Source organism: Nycticebus coucang, chromosome X (genome assembly GCF_027406575.1).
Source record: "Nycticebus coucang isolate mNycCou1 chromosome X, mNycCou1.pri, whole genome shotgun sequence".
Lineage (NCBI taxonomy): Eukaryota > Metazoa > Chordata > Mammalia > Primates > Lorisidae > Nycticebus > Nycticebus coucang.
Window position 1 is genome coordinate 69,479,667 of NC_069804.1, and position 24,874 is coordinate 69,504,540.

General features: G+C 37.1%; 1 protein-coding gene and 1 non-coding gene across 7 annotated transcripts in view; both read right to left on the minus strand.

Annotated features, from left to right (window-relative positions):
- ASB12 (ankyrin repeat and SOCS box containing 12) overlaps positions 1-24,874 on the minus strand; it is a 307,551-nt gene that overhangs the window by 35,552 nt on the left and 247,125 nt on the right. The window lies entirely within an intron of this gene.
- On the minus strand, positions 7,445-7,526 carry LOC128578914 (small nucleolar RNA ZL8). Its single transcript, XR_008378002.1, has one exon. It is a non-coding gene; the product is annotated as a small nucleolar RNA ZL8 (small nucleolar RNA).

Below are 24,874 nucleotides of genomic sequence, written 5' to 3' on the forward strand. Positions count from 1 at the left end.
TCTGATAATACCATAATAACTAGAGACTTTAATACTCCTCTTACAGAGCTGGACAGATCCTCTAAACAGAAATTAAACAAAGATATAAGAGATTTAAATGAGACCCTAGAACAACTGTGCTTGATAGACGCATATAGAACACTCCATCCCAAAGATAAAGAATATACATTCTTCTTATCACCCCGTGGAGCATTCTCCAAAATTGATCATATCCTGGGACACAAAACAAATATCAACAGAATCAAAAGAATTGAAATTTTACCTTGTATGTTCTCAGACCATAAGGCACTATAGGTGGAACTCAACTCTAACAAAAACGCTCGACCCCACACAAAGGCATGGAAATTAAACAATCTTCTGTTGAATAACAGATGGATGCAGGGAGAAATAAAACAGGAAATCATTAACTTCCTTGAGCACAACAACAATGAAGACATAATCTACCAAAACCTGAGGGATACTGCAAAAGCAGCTCTGAGAGGAAAATTTATCACTTTAGATGCCTACATTCGAAAAACAGAAACAGAGCGCATCAACAAACTCACAAGCCATCTTATGCAATTGGAATAAGAAGAACAATCTAAGCCTAAACTCAGTAGAAGAAAAGAAATATTCAAAATCAAATCAGAGATCAATGAAATTGAAAACAAAAGAATCATTCAGAAAATTAATGAAACAAGGAGTTGGGTTTTTGAAAAAATAAATAAAATAGATAAACCATTGGCCAGACTAACGAGGAATAGAAAAGTAAAATCTCTAGTAACCTCAATCAGAAATGATAAAGGGGAAATAACAACTGATTGAACAGAGAAACAAGAGATCATCTCTCAATACTACCAGAAACTCTATGCCCAGAAATTTGACAATGTGAAGGAAATGGATCAGTATTTGGAATCACACCCTCTCCCTAGACTTAGCCAGGAAGAAATGGAGCTCCTGAACAGACCAATTTCAAGCAGTGAGATTAAAGAAACAATAAAAAAGGTTCCAACCAAAAAATGCCCTGGTCCAGATGGCTTCACACCAGAATTCTATCAAACATTCAGGGAGAAGCTTATTCCTGTACTGCAGAAATTATTCCAAAAACTTGAGGAAGTAGGAATCTTCCCCAACAAATTCTATGAAGCAAACATCACCTTGATACCAAAACCAGGAAAAGACCCAGCTAAAAAGGAGAATTTCAGGCCATTCTCACTAATGAATATAGATGCAAAAATTCTCAACAAAATCCTAGCCAACAGATTACACCTTATCATGAAAAAAGTCATTCATCATGATCAAGTAGGTTTCATCCCAGGGATGCAAGGCAGGTTTAACATATGCAAGTCCATAAACGTTATCCACCATATTAACAGAGGCAAAAATAAAGATCATATAACCCTCTCAATAGATTCAGAAAAAGCATTTGACAAAATCCAGCATCCCTTTCTAATTAGAACACTGAAGAATATAGGCATAGGTGGCACATTTCTAAAACTGGTTGAAGCTATCTAGGACAAACCCACAGCTAATATTTCACTGAATCGAGTATAACTGAAAGCTTTTCCTCTTAGAAGTGGAACCAGACAAGCTTGTCCTCTGTCACCTTTACTATTCAACATAGTGCTGGAAGTTCTAGACAATACAATTAGGCAAGACAAGGAAATCAAGGGAATCCAAATGGGAGCAGAGGAGGTCAAACTCTCCCTCTGCTGACGACATGATCTTATCCTTAGAGAATCCCAAAGACTCAACCACAAGACTTCTAAAGTCATCAAAAAATACAGTAATGTTTCAGGATATAAAATCAATGTCCACAACTCAGTAGCCTTTGTATACACCAATAACAGTTAAGATGAGAAGCTAATTAAGGACACAACTCCATTCACCATAGTTTCAAAGTAAATGAAATACCTAGGAATATACCTAACGAAGGAGGTGAAGGACCTCTATAAAGAAAACTATGAAATCCTCAGAAAGGAAATAGCAGAGGATATTAACAAATGGAAGAACATACCATGCTCATGGATGGGAAGAATCAACATTGTTAAAATGTCTATACGTCCCAAAGCAATCTACCTACTCAATGCCATTCTTATCAAAATACCAACATCGTACTTTCAAGATTTGGAAAAAATGATTCTGCATTTTGTATGGAACCATAAAAAACCCCGTATAGCTAAGGCAGTTCTTAGTAATAAAGTTAAGCTTGGGGCATCAGCATACCAGATTTTAGTCTATACTACAAAGCCATGGTAGTCAAGACAGCATGGTACTGGCACAAAAATAGAGAGATAAACACTTGAAATCGAATAGAATACCAAGAAATGAAACTAACATCTTACAGGCACCTAATCTTCGATAAACCCCAAATAAGAACATACGTTGGGGGAAAGACTCCCTAGTAAATAAATGGTGTTGGGAGAACTGGAAGTCTGCATATAAAAGACTGAAACAGGACCCATACCTTTCCCCACTCACAAAAATCGATTCAAAATGGATAAAGGACTTAAATTTAAGGCATGAAACAATAAAAATCCTCGAAGAAAGCACATGAAAAACACTGGAAGATATTGGGCTGGGGAAAGACTTCATGAAGAAGACTGCCATGGCAATTGCAACAACAAAAATAAACAAATGGGACTTCATTAAACTGAAAAGCTTCTGTACAAGTAAGGAGACAACAACCAAAGCAAAGAGACAACCTACACAATGGGAAAGGATATTTGCATATTTTGAATCAGACAAACGTTTGATAACTAGGCTCTATAGAGAACTCAAATTAATCCACATGAAAAAAGCCAACAATCCCATATATCAATGGGTAAGAGACATGAATAGAACCTTCTCTAAAGAAGACAGAGAAATGGCTAACAAACATATGAAAAAATGCTCATCATCTCTATATATTAGAGAAATGAAAATCAAAACAACCCTGAGATATCATCTAACCCCAGTGAGAATGGCCCACATCACAAGATCTCAAAACTGCAGATGCTGGCGTGGATGTGGAGAGAAGGGAACACTTTTACACTGCTGGTGGGACTGCAAACTAGTACAACCTTTCTGGAAGGAAGTATGGAGAAACCTCAAAGCACTCAAGCTAGACCTCCCATTTGATCCTGCAATCCCATTACTGGGCATCTACCCAGAAGGAAAAAAATCCTTTTATCATAAGGACACTTGTACTAGGCTGTTTATTGTAGCTCAATTTACAATCGCCAAAATGTGGAAACAGCCTAAATGCCCACCAACCCAGGAATGGATTAACAAGCTGTGGTATATGTATACCATGGAATACTATTCAGCTATTAAAAAAAATGGAGACTTTACATCCTTCGTATTAACCTGGATGGAAGTGGAAGACATTATTCTTAGTAAAGCATCACAAGAATGGAGAAGCATGAATTGTATGTACTCAATTTTGATATGAGGACAATTAATGACAATTAAGTTTGTGGGGTGGGAGGAAAAGCAGAAAGAGGGACGGAGGGAGAGGGGTGGGGCCTTGGTGTGTACCACACTTTCTGGGAGCAAGACATGATTGCAAGAGAGACTTTACCTAACAATTGCAATCAGTGTAACCTGGCTTATTGTACTCTCAATGAATCTCCAACAGTAAAAAAAAGACACTTGGTATATAATTCTTTTAAAATTTAATAAGACATGTTGTGTGGTCTAACATATGATCTACCATGGAGAATGTTTCATGTGCACTTGAGAATGTGTACTTTGCTCTTGTTGGGCCAAGTGTTTTGTATATATCTGCCAGGTGGCAATTGTTCTATAGTCTTGTCTATGTCCTCTTTTTTTTTTTTTTTTTTTTTTGAGACAGAGTCTTAATCTGTCACCTGGCCTCAACCGGGTGTAGAGCAACCTCAAACTCCTGGGCTCAAGCACGCCTTCTGCCTTAGCCTCCTGAGTACCTAGGATTACAGGCACAAACCACCAACATCTGGTTAATTTTTCTATTTTTAGTAGAAATGTGATCTTGCTGGTCTCCATTCCTGACCTAAGACAGTTTTTTTGACTCAGCCTCCCAGAGTGCTACAATTAGGCTAGAACATAAGTCACCACACCCAGCCAAAGTCCTCTATTTTCTTATTGATGTTTTGTCTGGCTGTTCTATCCATTATTTAAAGTGCACTATTGAAGTCTTCTACTGTTATTTTAGAACTTTTTCTACCTACAATCCTGTCAAGGTTTATTTAATATATTTAAAAGCTCTTATTTGAGTGCATATACAATTGTTACCTTCTTGGTGAATTGACACTTTTATCACTATATAATGAACTTTTTAACATTTCTTTCACTTGAAATAGTTTATGACTTAAAGCCTATTTCATTGGATATTAGTATAGCCACCCATGTTATTCTTTACTTATAATATGAATGGGCTATCTTTTTCTAGTCTTTTACTTTCAACCTATTCATATTCTTAGATCTAAAGTGAATCTCTTGTCCTTTATATGTGGAAGATCCATATAGTTGGATCTTGCTTTTTTTTTTTTTAATACATCCTTCCAATATGTCTTTTGATTGAGAAATTTAATTGACGTGCATTTAACTTATTTTTTTTTTCTTTTGAGACAGGGTCTTGCTTTGTTGCCTGGGATAGAGTGCACTGCTGTCATCAACCTCCTGAGCTCAATCCTTATGCCTCACTCTCCCAAGAAGCTTGGACTATAGGCACATGTCATTGCGCCCAGCTAATTTTTATATTTTTTTTTGTAGAGAGACGATCTCACTCTTGTTCAGACTGGTCATTAATTCATAAACTCAAGCAATCCTACCAATTTGACCTCCCAGAGTGATAGGATCACAGGCATGAACCACCAGACCCAGCCATGTTATAGCTTTTTTGTGCCTCATTTCCTTCATTATTGCCTTCCTTTGCGTTCAGTTGAAATTCTGTAGTGACAAATTTTAAATCTTTTCCCATTTCCTTTCATATTTATTTATTTTTTTCAATTGTTGAGGATTCATTGAGGGTACAAGAAACCAGGTTACACTGATTGCATTTGTTAGGTAAAGTCTCTCTTAGAATCCTGTCTTGCCCAACAAATGTGTGGCACACACCAAGGCCCCACCCCTCCCTCTTTCCCTCTCTGCTCTTCCTTTCCCCACTGCTCCCTCCTTCTTTCTCTCTCTGCTCTTCCCTTCCCCCACCCCCACCGTGTCCTTAATTATCCTCACATCAAAATTGAGTACATAGGATTCATGCTTCTCCATTCTTGTGATGCTTTACTAAGAATAATGTGTTCCGCTTCCATCCAGGTTAATAAAAAGTATGTAAAGTCTCCATTTTTTAAAATGGCTGAATAGTATTCCATGGTGTTCATATACCACAGCTTGTTAATCCATTCCTGGGTTGGTGGGCATTTAGGCTGTTTCCACATTTTGGCGATTATAAATTGAGCTTCAATAAACAGCCTAGTACAAGGGTCCTTATGATAAAAAGATTTTTTTTTCCTTCTGGGTAGATGCCCAGTAATGGGATTGCAGGGTCAAATGGGAGGTCTAGCTTGCGTTCTTTGAGGGTTCTCCATACTTCCTTCCAAAAAGATTGTATTAGTTTGCAGTCCCACCAGCAGTGTAAAAGTGTTCCCTTCTCTCCACATCCACGCCAGCATTTGCAGTTTTGAGATTTTGTGATGAGGGCCATTCTCCCTGGGGTTAGATGGTATCTCAGGGTGGTTTTGATTTGCATTTCTCTAATAATTAGGGACTATGAGCATTTTTTCATATGTTTATTAGCCATTCATCTGTCTTCTTCAGAAAAGGTTCTATTCATGTCTCTTGCTCAGTGATATATGGGATTGTTGGCTTTTATCATGTGGAATTTGAGTTCACTATAGATCCTAGATAATCAAGCTTTTGTCTGATTCAATATATGCAAATATCCTTTCCCATTGTGGAGGTTGTCTATTTGCTTTGGTTGTTGTCTCCTTAGTGGTACAGAAACTTTTCAGTTTAATGAAGTCCCATTTGTTTATTTTTGTTGTTGTTGCAATTGCCATGGCAATCTTCTTCATGAAGTCTTTCCCCAGGGCAATATCTTACAGCATTTTTCCTATGCTTTCTTTAAGAATTTTTACTGTTTCATGCTTTAAATTTAAGTCCTTTATCCATCTTGAATCAATTTTTGTGAGCAAAGAAAGGTGTGGGTCTAGTTTCAGTGTTGTACATGTTGATATCCTGTTCTCTCATCACCATTCATTGAATAGGGAGTCTTTCCCCCACTGTATGTTCTTGTTTGATTTATGGAAGATTAGGTCGCTGTGAGATGTTAGTTTCATTGCCTGGTTTTCTATTCAATTCCAAATGTCTATGTCTCTATTTTTGTGCCAATACCATGCACTCTTGACCACTGTGGCCCTGTAGTACAGCCTAAAATCTGGTATGCTAGTACCCCCAGGTTTGTTTTTATTAGTAAGAACTGCTTTAGCTATGCAAGTTCTTTTCTGGTTCCATACAAAACACAGAATCATTTTTTACCAAGTCTTCAAAGTACAATGTTGGTATTTAATACGGATGGCAATGAATAGGTAGATTTCTTTGGGAAGTATAGACATTTCAACAATGTCAATTCTTCCCAGTCATGAGCCTGGTATGTTATTCCATTTCTTAATATTCTCTGCTATTTCCTTTCTTAGGGTTTCATAATTTTCTTTGTAGAGGTCCTTCAACTCTTTTGTTATATATATTCCTAGCTATTTCATTGTCTTTAAAGCTATGGTGAAGGGAGTTATGTCCTTAATTAACCTGTCATCTTGACTGTTATTGGCAAATACAAAGACTACTGACTTCTTGACATTGATTTTATATCCTGAGACATAACTGTATTTTTTGATGACTTCAAGGAGACTTGTGGTTGAGTCTTGAGGGTTCTCTAAGTATAAGATCATATCATCAGCAAAGAGGGAGAGTTTGATCTCCTCTTCTCCCATTTGGATGCCCTTTATTTCCTTGTCTTGCCTAATTGTATTGGCTAGAACTTCCAGCACTATGTTGAATAGTAATGGAGATAGAGGGCAACCGTGTCTGGTTCGAGTTCTAATTGGAAAAGCTTTCAGTTTTACTCCATTCAGTAAAATATTAGCTATGGGTTTGTCATAGATAGTTTCTTTTTTTTTTTTTTTTGCTTTAAATTATTTTATTGGAATTCTTCAGATAAAACCAGACAGATGTATATCTGATAAAGTGAAAGGTATCTATCTACTTGTCACATAAGTGCCCCCAAATTTCTAGGTGAGATTTTTCTCCAATATGACTGCAGCTGCTCACACAGGTTAATACAGGAAAGAAGTTCCTAGAATCTGCTCAACACCAGCTAGAAGACATCCTTTGTGACAGCAAATTCCTAAAATTTCATAAAAGGAACACATATTAAAAGAACGTGGTCAATTGGCAGTAAAAACATGAAGGTGGACATGTTGGGAAGCACCAGACAGATGGGAGGCTGTGAGTGGATCAGGTGGTTTCAAAGATCCTCAGAGAAAAGCTCAGAGACTCTATAGTCTAACCAGGTCGACATTACCACTCTGGGGTTGGAACCAAAAGGACACTCACCACAGTAACTGGGGAGAAAGGGCAATGGCTCTCCACCCGTCACAGCCTGAAGGTCAGTAGATAGTTTCAATCAGTTTAAGAAATGTGTCACCTATGCCTATACTCTTCAGTATTCTAATTAGAAAAGGATGCTGGATTTTATCGAATGCTTTTTCTTCATCTATTGAGAGGATCTTATGGTCCTTTTTTTGCATCTGTTGATATGGTGAATAATGTTAATGGACTTGCTTGTGTTAACCAGCCTTGCATTCCTGGGATGAAACCTACTTGATCATGATGTATGATTTTTTTGATGCTAAGCTGTAATCTATTGGCTAGGGTTTTGCTGATAATTTTTGCATCTTTATTCATTAGTGAAATTGGTCTGAAGTTCTTTTTAGTTGGATCTTTTTCTGGTTTTGTTATCAGGGTGATGTTTGCTTCGTAGAACATGTTGGGGAAGATTCCTTCCTCCTCAATTTTTTGGAATAATTTCTGCAGTACAGGAATAAGCTCTTCTTTGAAGGTTTGATAGAAGTCTGGTGTGAAGGCAGCCTGACCAAGGAATTTTTTTGTTGAGAGATTTTCTATTGTTTCTTTGATCTCAGTGCTTGAAATTGGTCTTTTCAGGAGATCTATTTCATCTGGGCTAAGCCTAGGGAGAGAGTGTGATTCCATTTCCTTCACATTGTCAAATTTCTGGGCATTGAGTTTCTGGTAGTCCTCAGAGATAAATCTTTTGTATCTCTGTAGCATCTGTTGTTATGTCTCCTTTGTCATTTCTGATTGAGTTTACTAGAGATTTGACTTTTCTATTTCTAGTTAGTCTGGTCAAAGGTTTATCTATTTAATTTATTTTTCAAAAAACCAACTTCTTCTTTCATTAACTTTCTGAATGATTCTTTTGTTTCCAATTTCATTAATCTGTGATTTAATTTTGGATATTTTTTTCTTCTGCTGTGTTTAGCCTTAGATTGTTCTTCTTTTTTCAATTCCATGAGATAGCTTGTGAGTTTGTTGATGTGCTTTCTTTCTGATTTTCGAATGTAGGCATGTAAACTGGTATGTTTTCCTCTCAGGACTACTTTGGCTGTATCCCAAAGGTTTTGGTAGCTTGTGTCATTTTTGTTGTGCTTAAGAAAGTTAATGATTTCCTCTTTTATTTCTTCCTGCACCCAACTGTCATTCAGCATATGGTTGTTTAATTTCCATTCTTTTATGTGGGGTTGAATGTTTCTGTTGGAGTTGAATTCCACCTTTAATGCCTTGTGGTATGAGAAGATACATGGTAAAATTTCAATTTTTTGATTCTGTTGAAGTTTGTTTTGTGGCCTAGGATATGGATCAATCTTGAAGAATATTCCATGGGGTGATGATAAGAATGTATATTCTTTATCTTTGGGATGGAGCATTTATATACATTTATCAAGTCTAGTTGTTCTAGGGTCCCATTTAAGTACATTAAATAGATCTCCTGATCTCTTTATATCTTTGTTTAATTTCTGATTAGAGGATCTGTCCAGCTCTGTGAGAGTGTTAAAGTCCCCTTTCATTATGGTGTGGTAGGATATCATATTTCTCAGAGTAATTAAGGTCTGTTTCAAGAATCTGGGAGCATTTAATTTGGGTGCATAAATATTTCAAATTGAAATGTCTTCTTGTTGTATTTTTTCCTTGACCATTATGAAGCGATCATCTTTGTCTTTTTTGACTTTATTTGCTTTAAATGCACATATATTTGAAAATTAGATTGCAACCCCTCTTTTCTTCTGGATTCCATTGCCTCAAAAATTGTCTTCCAACCCTTAACTCTGAGATTTTTTTTTATTTTATTTATTTTTATTTTTGCAGTTTTTGGCCAGAGCTGGGTTTGAACCAACCAACCCGGGTGTATGGGGCCGACACCCTACTCATTTGAGCCACAGGTGCCACCCTTAACTCTGAGTTTTAATTTGTCTTTTGAGGCTAGGTGTGTTTCCTGCAAACAGCAAAGGATGGCTTGTGTTTTTTAATCCAATCAGCCAATCTATGCCTCTTCAGTGGGGAATTCAGGCCTTTAACACTTATTGAGATAATTAATAAGTGTGGTGCATTCTATTCATCTTATTTTGTGAAAGCCCATTGCTTAGTTTTGTCTTTTGCATCACTGTGGAAGCTAGGTTCTGTCCTTTAATTGTCTGGTACTTAATTTGCTGGTGATCCATTGTGATGGTCAATGTGTAGAACAGGTTGAAGTATTTCCTGTAGAGCTTGTCTTATTGTGGCAAATTTCCTCAAGGTTTACATATCAGTAAAAGATTTGATTTCTCCATCAATTTTAAAGCTTAGCTTAGTGGGGTATAGAATTCTTGCCTGGAATGTGTTCTGTTTAAGTAGATTAAAGGTAGATGACTATTGTCTTCTGGCTTGAAAAGTTTCATTAGAGTAGTCTGCAGTTACCCTGATGGATTTGCCCCTGTAGGTCAATTGGCGCTTACTCCTGGCAGCTTGCAAAATTTTTTCTTTTGTCTTGACTTTGAACAGATTAATCACAATGTGTCTTGGAGAAGCTATATTAGAGTTAATGCCATCTGGGGTCAGATATCCCTCTGAAAGGAGTGTGTCAGAATCTTTGGTGATATTTGGGAAATTTTTATTTATACTATTCTCTAGTATGGCTTCCATTTCTCTGGGGGCATTCTTCACCTTCTGGGATACCTATAACTCATATGTTTGAATGCTTCATAAAGTCCCATAATTCTGTCAGTGAACGTTCTGTTTTCTCTCTCTTCTTTTCTGCCTATTTAACTATTTGAGTTATCTCAAGAGCTTTGTCCTCTACTTCTGAAATACTTTTTTCTGCATGATCTAATCTGTTGTTGATACTTTCTGTTGCATATTTAAATTTCCTAATTGACTCCTTCAATTCTATCAGCTCTGCTACATCCTTTCTATGTTCTTCATATCATTCATCTCTTATTTGATTCGGTTTTTGGATTTCCTTTTTGTTATTTTCCACTTTCTCTGCAATTTCCTTAATTGTTTTCATCACTTGTATTTTAAATTCCCCTTATGTCATTTCTAACATTTCTTTATAGATGGAATCCTCTCAGTGGCTACCTCACAGTTGCTTGGTGGGGGGAGGGGTGCTATGGACTGACTTTTTGTGTTGTCAGAATTTTTCTGCTGATTCTTCTTCATGAGTATATTCTTTTATCTGTTTCCTTGCCATAATTTTCCTTTCACTTCCTCTTGCTCTTTAATTTACTGTGCCACTGACCTAAGGTTTGGATGCATTATTTTGGTATAGGACCAGAAGGGTGAGAAGATTAAAGAGCAAAAAGAGAAAAAAAATATTTAAAAAAAGAAAAAGAAAAAAAGAGAAAGGAGAGGGGGTGAACAAAAGGCGATATTGACAAAATGAAGGGAGACGTGGAAAGAGGGAGATACGAGTGATATAGGTGTATAGTAGGGTTCTCTGACCCAACCTTAAAACAAAAACCCAACTCTGGGTGTGCTGGGTTGGGTGGTTCCCATGAGGTCAGCAGGTCTTTGCCAGCCTGTCACACATAGTACCCACCTACATGAAGTAGAGAGGAAAGACAAAAATACTATAAATTAAACCAAAACAAATAAACAAAAAACCTTATGGGATGAATTTGGGGGGAAACCAAATAATAGGATGAGAAACACTAACAAAAATGAAGTTCTAATTGTTGAAGAAGTCAACAATGTAAAATTGTATTTAAACCAGAAAAATGAAAAAAATAAGATAAAGGAAAAGAAAAAAAAAGAAAAATCTACAAGGAAAATGTTGAAATTAAAAAAAGAAAAGCCAAGACCAAAAACAAAGCAGTTTATATGTATATCTATCTATCTATCTATCCATCTATACACACACACACAAACACACACAGACACACACACACATATATATATCTTGCTGTATATTTTCTGGGCAACAGGTGATCTTCTGGGGTAGGAGATGTTAATTTCAATGCTGATTACAGCTGTATGAGATGGAGACTGGAGGACTCTACTGATTTCTCAAGCTCCTCTGGGTTGAGATCCTAAATCTTCTCTCAGCTTGCTTAAAAGGACACTTTAAACTGTTACCCTTGGCTAAGCAGAAGCTTTCCTAGGAAAGCATTTGTCGCTGGGATTTCTCCTGAAGTGGCTGCCTGGTTATCCAGTGCATGAAAACCAGCCTCACTCTATGCCCCTGACAGCCAAGGCTGTAATTTGCCAAACACTGAAATCTCCGTGTCTCAATCCCTCAATTACTGGCCTGAGGTCTCCTGGCCCTATCTCACAATGAGACCCTGAGGGAAGAGCCTGCAGGGGCAGTTCTCCCACTATGTCTCCACAGGTGGCTCATAGCTGAACAATATTAGCTCTGTTCTGGCCCAGTGGTTAAGTCCAAGGCCCTAGACAATGCTTAAAGTCATCTGCATTCTTGCCCAAGTTCTCCCAAGGTAGTTCAACCAAGTACCCAAGTCCAAAACCAAATAGGAAAACAGCCTACAGGTAAGGCTTTTCCTACTTGTAATCTCGCTGTTGCTGTAGTTACAGCTGTGGGTGGCCTCTGACCGAATGAACACAATGCTACCACTTGCCAGTTCTCCACTGCTTTTGTCCTCCTTGTGGGGTCCAGAAGTCTTTTGATATCTCTCTGTGTCCCCAAAGTGATGATTCTGGGCAGATCCCACCAGCCAGAGATATCTGTAGTCATCTCTCCCCAATCTCAATGCGCTCGGTTGCAAGGAAACTGTTACTCAGCTTCCATCTTGCTCCTCCTCCCCCAACTGAGGCCTTCTAATAGAAACTATTACTAATTTGTAGGGAGGCTGAGGCAAAAGGATCACTTGAGCCAAAGAGTTTGAGGTTGTTGTGAGCTACGACACAATAGCACTCTTCCCAGGCTGACAGAGAGAGACTCTGTCTCAAAAATATATATATTAATAATTTGCCAGTCATATACAAGAACCATAATGGAGCCAGATATTACAGTCCTAGTAAAGGCTTGAGATGACTTGCTTCCTGGTCAAAATCTCATGACAGACTCCAAAACAGAACCACCCAGCCGAGTCACTCCAGAATTTCTGCCTCACAATAACTGGATGAGATAATAAATGTTTATTATTTTCTTGAAGATACTAACTTTTGAGATATTTGGTAACATAGCAACAGATAATTAATCTATAGGTTTTCAAAAGTTTAGCAGGGGTCCTCAAACTGCGGCCATGGGCCACATGAGGCGGTGTGATTGTATTTGTTCCCATTTTGCTTTTTACTTCAAAATAAGATATGTGCAGTGTGCATAGGAATTTGTTCATAGTTGTTTTTTTTTTTTTAAAACTATAGTTCGGCCCTCCAATGGTGCGAGGGTCAGTGAACTGGCCCGTTTAAAAAGTTTGAGGACCCCTGGTCTAGAGTATCTAGCTGCTGTGATCTGGATATGGTTTGTCACCACCAAGTTTAATGTTGACGTTTGATCCCCAGTGTTGGAAGTGGGACTTGGTGGGAGATGTTTGGGTTAGATTATTAGGTGAGGGTCTGTTGACTGCTGGGGGAATCATGTGATGATTTAAAGAATGACAGGCAAGATGAGAGAGAGAGAGAAAGAGAAGGAGAAGGAGGAGTAGAAGGAAAAGGTGGAGGAGGAGGAAGAAGAGGAATTTTGGATTCATTTGGATCCCTCAGGAATAGCTTGGTGCCATTCTCCTGAGAGTCAGTGAGTTCTACTTCGTAGCTGCCCCAAAATCTGGTTGTTGAAAAGATCCTAGCACCTCCCTCTCTCCCCCTTCCTTCCTCACCCCATGTGATGTCTGCTCTCCTTTTCCTTCCACCATGAGTGGAAGCTTCCAAAGCCCTAACCAAAAGCAGATGCTGGCACCATGCTTCTTGTACAGTCTGTGGAAATGGAAGCAAAATAAACCTTTTGTCTTTATAAATTTCCCAGCCTGGGGTATTCCTTTATAGCAATGCAAAACAAAGACACCTGGAAAACCTTGTTAGTTAAAGGAGCTTGGCAAGTAACAACCACAACACTGGTATCTACTTCTATTCCCAGACCAAATTCTCAGCTAAGGAGTCCTTAGAGGGTATGTACTTCAAGTTTCAGGTTACAGATGGTGAAATAGTGGTCTCAGGGCATATGGCCAGCTGGTGAAAAAGAGTGCCTGTCTTCCAATGTCTTTCTATTATCTCATACTATGAGCATTCACATACATCTTGGCCTGCAAAGTTGGCAGTAGAAAATAATCAAGACAGCAGTCCCTGAGAGTGCTCTCCTGCAGTGCCTGGTGGGAAGGCAAATACTAGGTTAAAGGCTATATGTATATCTGTCCTCTCCTCCTCTTCCACTTCCTTCTCCTCCTCTTCATTTTCCTTTTACTCCTTTTTATCCTCCCCTCTCTCTCATCTTGCCTGTCTTTCTTTAAATCATTACATGATTCCCCCATCAGCCAACAGACCCCCACCTAATAATCTAAACAGTTATCTCCCTTTAATGACAAAGTTTCATTTCTTGAACTAAGAAGAAATGCCAAGCCCAGGGAGAGAAGAAAAATTCTGTGAATATGCCAGGGGTCCTCAAACTGCGGCCCGCAGGCCACTCGAGGCAGTGTGATTGTATTGATTCTCTTTTTTTTTTTTTTTACTTCAAAATAAGATATGTGCAGTGTGCATAGGAATTTGTTCATAGTTGTTTTTTTTTTAAACTGTAGTCCAGCCCTCCAACGGTATGAGGGACAGTGAACTGGCCCCCTGTTTAAAAAGTTTGAGGACCCCTGTAACTCACAGCTGAGGTATACATATCAAAGATTTATATTCCTGAACTTGAAACTACTAGGAGTAGCAATAGAGGGTAAGAAAGGAGAAATGCTATAAAGTGGAGGAAAGTGGAGATACATACACATATTTGGGAATTATGGGCTTCCCTCATCAACATTCACCCTAGTGAAAATGATAAATAGCATGAGCCCTCACTCTACCTTGCTTGTGTCATACTATTTGTTTTCAATGACTCTCAAATATACTTTTTAACTAGGGTATAAACCATTAAGAATAGTTTAACCCACATTTCCCAAAGTTTATTCTGGATAACCACCTTTACAGATGCTATTATGTTAAAAAAATGTTTCATAGTGAAATAACTTTGGGAAATACCAAATTTTGTGATTGGAGAAAGGTGTGGGTCCAGTTTCAGTCTTTCACATGTGGATATCCAGTTCTCCCAGGATATTTATTGAATAGGGAGTCTTTCCCCCAGTGTATGTTCTTGTTTGGTTTATCGAAGATTAGGTGGTTGTAAGATGTTAGTTTCATTTCCTGGTTTTCTATTTGATTCCAAATGTCTATGTCCCTACTTTTATGCCAGTACCATATGTCTTGGCCCCTATGGCTTTGTAGTACAGCCTAAAATCTGGTACGGTGATGCTCCTGGCTTTATTTTTATTACTAAGAACTGCCTTAGCTATACAGGTGTTTTTCTGGTTCCATACAAAACGCAGAATCATTTTTTCCAAATCTTGAAAGTACGATGTTGGTATTTTAATAGGAAGTGCATTGAATAGGTAGGTTGCTTTGGGAAGTATAGACATTTTAACAGTGTTGATTCTTCCCAGTCATAAGCATGGTATGTTATTCCATTTCTTAATATCCTCTGCCATTTCCTTTGTTAGGATATCATAATTTTCTTTATAGACGTCCTTCACCTCATTTGTTAGGTATATTCCTAAGTATTTCCTTTTCTTTGAAGCAAAGGTGAAGGGAGTTTTGTCCTTAATTAGCTTCTCATCTTGACTGCTATTGATGTATACAAAGGCAACTGATTTGTGGACATTGATTTTATATCCTGGGACATTACTGTATTTTTTGATGACTTCCAGTAGTCTTATGATTGAGTTTTTTGGGTTCTTTAAGTATAAGATCATGTCATCAGTAAAGAGGGAGAGTTTGACCTCCGCTGCTCCCATTTGGATTCCCTTTATTTCCTTGTCTTGCCTAATTGTATTGGCTAGAACTTCCAACATATGTTGAAAAGTAATGGTGACAGAGGACAACCTTTTCTGGTTCAAGTTCTAAGTGGAAAAGCTTTCGGTTTTACTCCATTCGATAAAATATTAGCTGTGGGTTTGTTATAGATAGCTTCAATCAGTTTCAGAAAAGTGCCACCTATGCCTATACTCTTCAGTGTTCTAATTAGAAAAGGATGCTGGATTTTATCAAATGCTTTTTCTGCATCTATTGATCATACGATCTTTATTTTTGCTTCTGTTAATATAGTGGATAATGTTATGGGCTTGCATATGTCAAACCAGACTTGCATCCCTGGGTTGAAACCTACTGGATCATGATGTATGGCTTTTTTGATAAGCTGTAATTTATTGGCTAGGATTTTGTTGAGAATTTTTGCATCTATATTCATTAATGAAATTGGTCTGAAATTCTCCTTTTTAGTTGGGTCTTTTCCTGGTTTGGGTATCAGGGTGATGTTTGCTTCGTAGAATGTGCTGGAGAAGATTCCTTCCTCCTCAGTTTTTTGGAATAATTTCTGCAGTACAAGAATAAGCTCTTCCTCGAAGGTTTGATAGAATTCTGGCGTGAAGCCATCTGGACCAGGGCACTTTTTTGTTGGAAGCTTTTTTATTGTTTCTTTAATCTCAGTGCATGAAATTGGTCTGTTCAGAAGCTCTATTTCTTCCTTTCTAAGTCTAGGGAGAGAGTGTAATGCCAAATATTTATCCATTTCCTTCACATTGTCAAATTTCTGGGCATAGAGTTTCTGGTAGTATTCAGAGATGATCTTTTGTACATCTGTGGCATCAGTTGTTATTTCCCCTTTATCATTTCTGATTGAGGTTACTAGAAATTTTACTTTTCTATTTCTAGTTAGTCTGGTCAAAGGCTTATTTATTCTATTTATTTTTTCAAAAAACCAACTCCTTGTTTCATTAATTTTCTGAATGATTCTTTGGTTAACATGAGGGTTGCATAGTACAATATCTCAAAGTTATAATAATGTATTTAAAATTAATACTACCTTAACTTCAGTTATAAACAAAAAATACCTTTTACAGCCCTGTCTTGTCTACTTTGTGACAGATATCATAAATTGCATCTTTATATTATGTGCCCATTGACATAGATGTGCTGTTAAATATTTTCTTTTAAATTAGGTATAAAATGAAAAGGTGTTATAAACCAAAATTACAATACTTGTTTTTATTACTTGCCCATATATTTACCTTTCGTGGATAACTTTATTTTTGAATGATTTTGTGTTACTCTCTAGCATCCTTTCATTTCAACTTGAAGGACTCCTTCAGTATCTTTATTATATGGCAGGTCTTATGATAATGAAATCCCTAGGCTTTTGTTTTCTGGGAATGTCTTAATTTCTCTCTCAGTCTTGAAGGACAGTTTTGCCAGATATAGAATTCTTAGTTATGGGGGGGGGGGCAGAGAGGAGATTTTTCAGCACTTTATAACCTGCGCTCTTCCAGCCTTGATGGTTTCTTCTGAGAAATCCACTGATAATCTACTGCAGGATCCACTATATATGATGAGTTGCCCTTCTTTTGCTCCTTTCAAGATTCTGTCTTTCAATAATTTAATTACAATAGTCTTGATGTGGGTTTCTTGCCCTGTTTCCTACTTGAAATTCATTGATATTCATTTATATATATTCATTTATATACCCATTTCTTTCCAAAAACTTGGAAAGGTTTGGGGCATTATTCCTTCAAATAATCTCTCTTACCTTACTCTTTCTCTTCTTCTGGAAATTCTATTATGCACATTTCTGTCTGCTTCATGGTGTCTCATTAATCCCGTAGGTTCTGTTCACTTTTCTTCATTCTTTTTCGATTTTGGCTCCTCATGCTTGGTAACTTCAAGTGACATGTTTTAAAATTTTCTGATTCTATTAAGTCTAATATTACATTTCTCTAGTGATTTTTTCAAAACAGGTTTTGTGTTTTTATAGCCCATAATTTATTTTGTTTCCCCTTAAAAAAAAAAAAAAGACCGATCATGTTGGATTTTTAAATTTTGTTCACCTGCTTTCCTGATTTCAGTTAGCTCTTTGAACATATTTAAAGCAGTTATGTTAAAGTCTTTGTTTAGCACAGCTAAGTCTCTCCTTGACTTCTGAAGGATAATAGAATTCCAGATCGGTGCTTTTCTTCTTCCCATACTTTAAAATATTTCATTCCATTATCTTCCTATTGATATGGCTTTGATGAGAAGTCTGATGTAATTCTTATGCTTGCTACTCTAAAGGTAAGATTTTCTTTTTCTTCTGGCTCTTTTCAAGAATTTTTTTTTTTATCTTCGAATTTCTGCAGTTTGAGTATGATATTCCCAGGTTTAAATTTTTTGTTATTTATTCTTTGTGGTGTTCAAGATACAGCTTCTATCTGTGTCTGTGTTTGGTGTCCACCATTAATTTTGGAAAATTCTTGGTCATTATTACTTCAAATTTTTGTTCTGTTCTTTTCTCTTTCTTCTCCTTCTGCTATTCCCATTATACCTTCATGAAATGTTATACTATACCACATAAAAGTATGTTATACCTTTTGCAATTGTTCCAGTTCTTGGGAATTCTGTTATTTCTTTTTATTCTATTTTTCCCCTTGCATTTCACTTTAGGAGGGTTCCTTTGACATGTCTTTTTAATTTTTTTTTTTTAATTTCAGATTAATATGAGTTCACAGAGTATTAGGTTACATCATTTGCATGTGTTAAGTAAAGTCCATGTTGTAGTTGAGCTCTTCACTCATATGTGCCATATACCCCTATTTTAGCACTAAAAGTTTTATTCTTAGATAAATTCTCTTCATCTGAATGGCTAAATGACCTATGATACCAGATGCTACTAAAGTTATGTAAACACATACATATACAAATAGTCTTTACATGAATTACATTCCAAAAGGACTGAACTTGTTAACTGTTTCTAAGCCCGAGGCTCTATTATACTACAATACAGAACATCCTCTGCTTGAGAACTAGGGTATATGCTCTGCATTCCCATCCGCATTCACAAAATACAGAAACTACCCTGTCTGCATATGCAAGTGAGGTGCAGACTTAGAGATACTTAACATGAACTGGTGTGGCCAGTTGCATATGAGCTGGAACCTGAGAACATGAGTCTGAACAATAATCATCTAGTGACTTTGGTGTATATATTGTCACCTGACTGGTGAGGGACCCAATGATGCTTCAGCTACAGAAACAAAAAGGAGCTCAGGACTCATCTGCCTTAGGGACATATTAAGGGGAGAGAATATCAGTTATCACTTTGACTCTACAAAAGAAAAAATCCAGGACCACATGCTCCAGCAGATAAAAGTGTTGACAAAGAAAGTACATGACTTATAGCATTCTTAAATGTTTCTACCAGATAGCCTTAAAAGAAAAATACATTAGTCACAGTACTACCTGGAAAAGATCTTTTCTGGACTTTATTGTGAATAATTAAATCTCAAGGATCACATGAAATCTTAAATAACGAATACTGATTATTACAGACATAATAAAAACTCCTTTGTTTAACTGGCCAGGTATATTTTTGTATTATTCTCTCTTCCCTGCTGCCCTCCTGACTACCTTATCTACAACTGGGATTCTATGAGGCTGGAATTAAGGCCCTCTACAGTTAGTGTAGGATAATATTTAGAAATAAACTTATCCTACATCAAGCACACAAAGTAAATTCAGTGTGAGTTTAAAATGACATGCTTTTCTTCCAGAGGCTTAAGACGCTTGGACCCCCCTGGGTTACTCACAGAGTTAGGCTCTTTGGAAAATTCCTTAGGCCTTTTCTCTGAAGCAGTACACTCCGTGAAGCCTGAGATCCAAGGGCATGCTGCCCTTCCTCAGAGATACGGGCCAGAGGGTTGACATATGTTAACAACATATTGTCAGAGGTCTATAGGTGGTCTGCCCTGAAGGAAGGTCACAGTCATTACTTCATACTGAGTAAACTGAGTGAATGCTTGAAGATATTCTTCTATTAATTCTGTTCCCCTATAGCTGTTTTTGTCTTTGTGCCCTGCTCGGAAAACTAGTCACTGTTTAGAGGAAGAGATTTACTACACAAGTGGTTACATTGATATGATAAATTTCCTTTCAAGTTCAAATTCAGCTAATAGATAATGGATTAGGTGTGTACGTGACTGGAAGAGTATAAAACTTAAACGTGGAATAAAGAACTTTGCTATATGCCATCCCACGGTGTATAGTCTGTTTCTTGACTTAATAATTACAGGAGCGAGTTTACACCTACAGCAAAGCTGCTGCTCGTTCGCGTCTCGGTTCACGCAACAGTTAGGAATACAAAGTTATGAAAATGGTTGAAAGACAATAAAGCTTTTGAGGAGAAACAAGATTTTAGGTCATCCCCAAAGTTTCAGAAAACACTAAGGGACAGGGCACCAGACTAAATGTGGAAGACATTGGTTTTACACAACTTCTGAACACATTTTTGTTCAGCTCTTACAAGATACATGGGTCTAAATTGGACAGCTACTTTCAAAGTACACTGGTCCTTTGTGAAGAGAAGTCACAAATCACAGAGCATATAACATGTTTTTATTTGCACTGATATCTAAAGGAGACATGGGCTGCCACAACTGATGATAACACCAATACTGCCTATTTAAGGGAAAGGGACTATCAGTCCCGTCGCCAGGGGATCAGAGTAGACATGATGGGCTTGAAAAGTAATTCCCCCCCCCTTTGGAAAAGCATCAAATGCTTTGAAAACAGCCTTTAAAAAGACAAGAAAATAAGAGTCCTTTATGACCCTAAATCTTTCCTGTTACCCTTTGTCTTTTTGGTGTCACCTGACAGCCTGACCAGTTCTTCACATTTGCATTTATGTATATAAATGTATGTGTGTGTATATATGTATATATAATTTTTATATATAAATATATTTATATTTTTCCTATTATATATATATACACACACATATATACAAAATAGGAAAAAATCCAAAGCTTAAGCCATGCCTATTTTTTTGTTTTAAAATGTGTGTATCAAAAGTCAGGTTTAGATTTGGCACTTAGAAAGCAAACAGATTTGGATGGAATAATATCTACCTGTATTATATATAGAATTTTGGAAGAGAGAGGGAAAGCTGTGTTATGGATACCACTAAATCATACACACTGGTAATTAAGAAACTGGAAACTATCTAGGTATAAACCAATCCGGAGTAAAGTAAACCCCTTTTGAGAAAAGTATTTTTCTCAAAGGCAATGTACCTTGCCCTACACAACTGTTCGAAAAAGCCCACTTTATAAAATATTCTCATGGAAGATTCCCCAATGATACCTCAAAGCCTAATTAGCATCAAGAAAAGGTGTTATCTATTTATAAAATTCATTATATAACAAAGATCTGCGTATTCTTAGTTATTATACTTCTCTTCCAGGAAATTCAGACCAAGCTTAAATATTTGCTAATTTTGTTTGAAAAGCATCTCTTAAAAATTTTGGACTCCTTTTGACTGGAAGCTTTCTGGAAACGTCTTACTTCTAGTGAAGTGTGAGGTGGTATCTCAGGCAAAAGGTGCTTCATGCATGTTTGCAGGGAATGATAACTGAATTGCTGGTAATTAAACATACATGTAATTTCTTTCATTTTTTTTTTTTAGTTTTCTTTTTTTTTTATTAAATCATAACTCTATACAATGATATGATTATGGGGCATCATACACTCACTTCATAAACCATTTGACACATTTTTATCACAGTGGTTAACATAGCCTTTCCGGCGTTATCTCAGTTACTGTGCCAAAACATTTATATTCTACATTTACCAAGTTTCGCAAATACCCCTGTAATATGCACCACAGGTGTGATCCCACCGATTCCCCTCCCTCTACCCACCCCCCCCTTTCCCACTTCCCCCTGTTGTTAAGTTGTAGCTGGGTTATAGCTTTCATGTGAGAGTCCCAAATTAGTTTCATAGTAGGGCTGTGTACATTGGGTATTTTTTCTTCCATTCTTGGGATACTTTACTAAGAAGAATATGTTCCAGCTCCATCCATGTAAACATGAAAGAGGTAAAGTCTCCATCTTTCTTTAAGGCTGCATAGTATTCCATGGTATACATATACCACAATTTATTAATCCATTCGTGGATCGATGGGCACTTGGGCTTTTTCCATGACTTAGCAATTATGAATTGGGCTGCAATAAACATTCTGGTACAAATATCTTTGTTATGTTGTGATTTTTGGTCTTCTGGGTATATGCCCAGCAGAGGAATTACAGGATTGAATGGCAGATCTATTTTTAGATCTCTGAGTGTTCTCCATATATCTTTCCAAAAGGAATGTATTAATTTGCATTCCCACCAGCAGTGCAGAAGTGTTCCCTTTTCTCCGCATCCACGCCAACATCTCTGGTCTAGAGATTTTGTGATATAGGCTAGTCTCATTGGAGTTAGATGATATCTCAAAGTAGTTTTGATTTGCATTTCTCTGATGATTAAAGATGATGAGCATTTTTTCATATGTCTGAAGGCCGTGCGCCTGTCTTCTTCAGAGAAGTTTCTCTTCAAATCCCTTGCCCAGCCTGCGATGGGATCCCTTGTTTTTTTCTTGCTGATGCGTTTGAGTTCTCTGTGGATTCTGGTTATTAAACCTTTGTCAGAGTTATACCCTGCAAATATCTTCTCCCATTCTGAGGGCTGTCTGCTTGCTCTGCTTACTGTGTTCTTAGCTGTGCAGAAGCTTTTTAGTTTGATCAAGTCCCAGTAGTGTATTTTTGAAGCTGCTTCAATTGCCCGGGGGGTTCTCCTCATGAAATACTCACCCAGACCAATTTCTTCAAGGGTTTTCCCTGCATTCTCCTCTAGTATTTTTATAGTTTCATGTCTTAAGTTTAAATCTTTAATCCAATGAGAGTCTATCTTAGTTAATGGTGAAAGGTGTGGGTCCAATTTCAGTCTTCTGCAGGTTGCCAGCCAGTTCACCCAGCACCATTTGTTAAATAGGGAATCTTTTCCCCACTGAATGTTTTTAATTGGCTTGTCAAAAATCAAATAGCGGTAAGTAGCTGGATTCATCTCTTGGTTCTCTATTCTATTCCAGATATCTACTTCTCTGTTTTTGTGCCAATACCATGCTGTTTTGATCACTATCGATTTGTAGTAAAGTCTGAGGTCTGGTAGTGTGATTCCTCCTGTTTTGTTTTTATTTCTGAGTAATGTCTTGGCTATTCGAGGTTTTTTCTGATTCCATATAAAACGAAGTAATGTTTTTTCAAGATCTTTAAAATATGACAGTGGAGCTTTTATAGGGAGTGCGTTGAAATTATATATTGCTTTGGGTAGTATGGACATTTTGATAATGTTGATTCTTCCTAGCCATGAGCATGGTATGTTTTTCCATTTGTTAACATTTTCAGCTATTTCTTTTCTTAGAGTTTCATAGTTCTCTTTATAGAGATCTTTCACGTCTTTTGTTAGGTAAATTCCCAAATATTTCACCTTGTTTGGCGCTACTGTGAATGGGATAGAGTCCTTAACTGCTTTTTCAGTTTGACTGTTGTTGGTGTATATAAAGGCTACCGATTTATGAATGTTGATTTTGTAACCTGAGACGCTGCTGTATTCCTTGATCACGTCTAGGAGTATTGTAGTAGAGTCCCTAGTGTTTTCCAGATACACAATCATATCATCTGCGAAGAGCGAGAGTTTGATCTCTTCTGACCCTATATGGATACCCTTGATCGCCTTTTCTTCCCTAATTGCAGTGGCTAAAACTTCCATTACAATGTTGAAAAGCAATGGAGACAATGGGCAGCCTTGTCTGGTTCCTGATCTGAGTGGAAATGATTCCAATTTAACGCCATTCAATATGATATTGGCTGTGGGTTTGCTGTAGATAGCCTCTATCAGTTTAAGAAAAGTCCCTTCTAGACCAATTTTCTTGAGTGTTCTGATCATGAAGGGATGCTGGATATTATCAAAAGCTATTTCTGCATCAATTGAGAGAATCATATGGTCTTTGTTTTTTAATTTGTTTATGTGCTGAATTACATTTATAGATTTACGTATATTGAACCAGCCTTGAGACCCTGGGATAAAACCAACTTGGTCATGATGTATAATTTGTTTGATGTGTTGCTGGATTCTGTTTGTTAGGATCTTGTTGAATATTTTTGCATCTATATTCATTAGTGATATTGGTCTATAATTTTCTTTTCTTGTTGGGTCTTTTCCTGGTTTGGGGATCAGGGTGATATTTGCTTCATAGAACGTGTTGGGTAGTCTTCCTTCTTTTTCTACATTTTGGAACAGGTTGAGTAATATAGGTACTAATTCCTCTTTAAAGGTTTGGTAGAATTCTGACGTGAAACCATCTGGTCCCGGGCTTTTCTTTTTAGGGAGGTTTTGTATAGTTGATGCTATTTCTGAACTTGATATGGGTCTGTTCAACATTTCCACTTGATTCTGGTTAAGTTTTGGAAGGTGGCGTGCTTCCAAGTATCGGTCTATTTCCTTCAGATTTTCATATTTCTGAGAATAAAGTTTCTTGTCATATTCATTAAGGATTTTTTGGATTTCTGATGAGTCTGTGGTTATTTCGTCTTTGTTGTTTCTGATTGATGATATTAGAGATTTTACTCTTTTTTTCCTGATTAGGTTGGCCAGAGGTTTATCTATTTTATTGACCTTTTCAAAAAACCAGCTTTTTGATTTATTGATCTGTTGTATTATTCTTTTGTTTTCAATTTCATTTAATTCTGCTCTAATTTTGGTTATTTCTTTTCTTCTACTGGGTTTGGGGTTGGAATGTTCTTCCTTTTCCAGTTGCGTGAGATGTCCCATTAAGTTGTTAACTTCCTCTCTTTCCGTTCTCTTGAGGAAGGCTTGCAGTGCTATAAATTTCCCTCTTAGAACTGCCTTTGCAGTGTCCCAGAGGTTCTGATAGCTTGTGTCTTCATTGTCATTTTGTTCCAAAAAATTGGTGATTTCTTTCTTAATCTCATCTCTGACCCAGCTATCATTCAGCATAAGGTTATTTAACTTCCATGTTTTTGTATGGGTATGCAGATTCCTGTTGTTACTCAATTCAAGTTTTATTCCATGATGGTCCGAGAAGATGCATGGAATAATTTCTATTCCTTTAAATTTACTGAGGTTAGACTTGTGACCTAAAATGTGATCAATTTTGGAGTAAGTTCCGTGGGCTGATGAGAAGTATGTGTATTCAGTTTTGTTGGGATGAAATGTTCTGTAGATGTCTGCTAAATCTAAATATTGGATGGTTAGGTTTAAATCTAAGATTTCTTTGCTCAGCTTCTTTCTGGAGGATCGATCCAACACTGCCAAGGGA